The sequence below is a fragment of the Lactuca serriola genome, chromosome 9 (assembly GCF_051521515.1).
Source record: "Lactuca serriola cultivar US96UC23 chromosome 9, Lser_US96UC23_V15, whole genome shotgun sequence".
NCBI lineage: Eukaryota > Viridiplantae > Streptophyta > Magnoliopsida > Asterales > Asteraceae > Lactuca > Lactuca serriola.
The window spans coordinates 162,858,828-162,862,384 of NC_136416.1; the positions used below are offsets into that span (position 1 = coordinate 162,858,828).

The 3,557-nt window shown below is 36.2% G+C and overlaps 1 long non-coding RNA gene across 2 annotated transcripts; it reads right to left on the reverse strand.

Moving 5' to 3' along the window:
- Window positions 1–218: 218 nt before the first annotated feature.
- Window positions 219–2,676, reverse strand: LOC145074437 (uncharacterized). Of its 2 annotated transcripts, none has more exons than XR_013691844.1 (5): window positions 2,056–2,676; window positions 1,603–1,920; window positions 876–1,527; window positions 714–804; window positions 219–466 (listed from the first exon to the last, which is right to left on the reverse strand). It is a non-coding gene; the product is annotated as an uncharacterized LOC145074437 (long non-coding RNA). The 2 variants fall into 2 exon arrangements; XR_013691843.1 differs by having other exon boundaries at window positions 220–460.
- Between the last annotated feature and the right edge of the window lie 881 nt (window positions 2,677–3,557).

Sequence of the window (3,557 nt, forward strand, 5' to 3'; positions counted from 1 at the left end):
ATATTATAATTTCTTTTAAAGATTGGGTTATGAAAGACAAGTACTATTTTGACCAATTAACAACATAGTCACTGGCAGCATCTTCTGTTTTCCCATTACTACATATGGCCATTGGGTCCCACATCTAGGGCAAACTTTTTCCATCTGAATTAATATTAATATACTAAATAACAATTAATATAATCAAAATAAAATAAATATCTACAACAGAATAAAATCAAATTAAAGAAAATTTGTAATGGAAAAGTGATAAGACATTCGATAAACTTAAAACCAAATACATGAATAGTCTTAGAAACCAACCAACTGATAATCGTTCTTGAGAAGGAAAGTAACTTTTATTCATAAACAACCACTATCCATACTCTAATAGCCTTCCACTGCCGTATTATTTATGTATGAAAAACATCGTGTGGAGTTGTAAATTCGCATATCAGGTCATGATTGTAGAGCACCACACCTGTAACTAAAGTTGTTCATTTTCATATGACACTCTTTTTGTATGAAACAATATGTGTATGGTAACTGCAAAGCATCTTCTCAAATGTTTTACGCTTATGGAAGTCATGTATGATAGTTTAGCATCATGCATTGCATGTCATCATGTGAATGAATCGAATGAATTTATGTGTGTGTGTGTGTGTGTGTGTGAGAGAGAGAGAGAGAGAGAGAGAGAGAGAGAGAGAGATTGCATAGCATGTAACAAATCTTACTTTTCTACACACACAATTTGTCCCCTTCATTCAATAAAACTTTATGAATGTTCCATTCTTTCCCTCCAATCAAATGCCTAGTAATTTCAGCCTGCAACAACACATTCATACTCTCAAACAAAACACTGAAACACTCAAAAAGTCAATTTGGGTAGAAATTACCAAAATGATGTTTGTGTTCAGCATATTCAGAGCAAGGGTAATATTGTAAAATACCAACGACCTCTCTTTCCCACATAACTCCACCGGGTTTGCAACAACCAACTTTGTGTGGGGCCCACGGTTGACCAAACCTGCCCTGTCCATACGAACTATAGAACACAATGCACCTTGTTTACTTGGATCCACAATCTTTTTTCCTTCAGCTTGTACTCTATGCAAATGAAGTTCACAAATTTTTCTATCTTTCCTAAATTAATCAAATCCTACCTGTTCACGACCTCAACCATTTATTTAAGTAGTTTGAATTTAATTTCTTCAAATGAACCCTAGTTTTGATCAAAATCTTTCATATAAGAATTAAGTAGAGATTGCAAAGGATTGACTACAATTCGCATGGTATCTACTAATTATAGCATGATTGTTAGATTCGCAAGAAACGTAGGTGCAATACACAACTACTGATGCAGATTATTTTTTTTTTTTTTTTTTAAAAAAAAAAAAAAAACATACCCAAACTCTTTATCGAATGTGAATCTCTGGCCAGAGATGCATTTATAGAACCCTATACCTGATGTTGGGGCAGTTGAAAGAGGAATAAGGCGGCAAACGGTGGTGGTTCCGTGACAACAGTAAGGAGAAAGTCATGTCCAGTCTGAAGACAAAAATCAGTTAGCTGTTTCCAAAGCTTCAACATCCGTTGCGAAGGACGTGTCAGTAATCGATATACCTTATGGAATGGATTTGCTGTTTATGGCGTTCCTCCTCTGTCAAATTAACAAAAGCACGATGTATAGAGCCGAAACCTTTCAGCTGGTGGCATCTCTCTTTTGAGATAGTGTTGAAGGTTGTATATGTCAATAATCATAAGAAACAAAGTGAAATTCTTCCAATTTAAGGACTAATTTCAAGAAAATCCAAGTTACCGAAGCGTTTGTATATATTACCTTCACTGCACGCCGATGACAGGGCTGACCAAAGTAGTTTTTTGACACACAACAGGAGAAGGGCATAATAATTTACAATTTTTGTGTCTTATCAGCGGAACCTACAAAAATACCACAAAAGTTGAGTGAGGTTTTGAAATCAGAAGCGATAGGAGATGGTTTGATGGGACGATCGGGTAGAATCGGAATATCAGAGTAGAAACAAACGCATGACTGAGAGGATGAAAGAATATTACCGGAGATACGTCGTTACTAACGGCGCCTCCTTCACCTGGAATAACTACAAAAATCATTCCTTCTACTTGGCCAACGTTCGTCTTGAATTTAGGAATACGTGTCAGTGAAGACGAAGTTAGTGTTTAGGTTTAACACGACGTTGTTGGCGACTGACAAAGAATCGTGCCTGGGAACTGCATCGGTGATGGTTGTCACCGCCGTCACCACCTCCATCACATACTGATGTAAGAATCGAGTGTAAAATCGATAATCTCAGGAGATAAAAGCCTAGATACAATCAGTCTCGAGCAATATCCAGACGCCGATTTCGATTGTAGGTGGCGCCGACCCTTCACCATGGAAGCACCTCTATGAATTTGCCATAGAAATCCATCAGGAGCCAGACATCAACCCTAAGCCAATGGATAGGTGGTCGATTTGGTACCAAGATCACGATTAGTGATGGAACGGATGCGAATCGGTTCAGATACAGATGAAGGGTTTTGGAGAGGCGATGAGAAGCATCGAGATAAGCAGAGTGACGGGTTGGAGAAGAAGCAGTGGAAGTAAGAACGGGAAGGCCGATTAACTTACGGGTGTAGGGATAAAATGACCGAGACAAAATATGGGTATTGACATAAAAAGATCCAAAGACGGATTTGAACATGCATATATAAACATATATAAACAAAGGGTCGTTTCTACCAACCTTTTAGGAACATAACGTTCCTATGGATAAAAAACAAAAAAATGTTTGACAAACTAGTAATTTTTGGAGTTTTAATAAAAGGAAAAACATATTTTTGGAAAAGTCAGGATTTCCTGATTTTTTGTAACTTTTTGGAAAAAAACTTTTGAGCTTTTAAAAGCTAAGCCAAACACGCTAATATATATATATATATATATATATATATATATATATATATATATATATATATATATATATATATATATATATTAATTTGTTGTATTTGAAACTCATGATGGCTAAAGTTTAAATAGCCATTGGGGTACACGAAAATTACAAACTAATCTGACTGAATATGAGATAGGTAAAACTATGCTAAAACATCTACTTACAACAAGTATTGATTAGCTATGTGGTTTAACCGTCGTATTATCCTTATCGTTAACGGTATGTGTAACGACCTAATTTTCACGCCCAAAAATTTCATTTTAAATTAAGTAGTTTGTAAAACATTTGTAGTAAAACATCATTCGATTATATCATTTCATAAAACGTATCTCGTGTCTGAAAACCCAAAATATTAAAATAACAATAATGTCAGAGTACAATCCCAGAACATCTCATAATGCGAAAAACCAAAGTGTGTGTGTATGATGTGCCGCTACCGCGCTAGCTCCTTCCCCATCACTGAAGAGGTACCTGAAACCAAAACTGTAAACTATAAGCACGGAGCTTAGTGAGTTCCTCCATCGTACCACATACCATACAATCATATCACATACATACTGCCAGGCATTTCTGGGGTGCCTGACCTACCCGGTACGGCCATTCTAG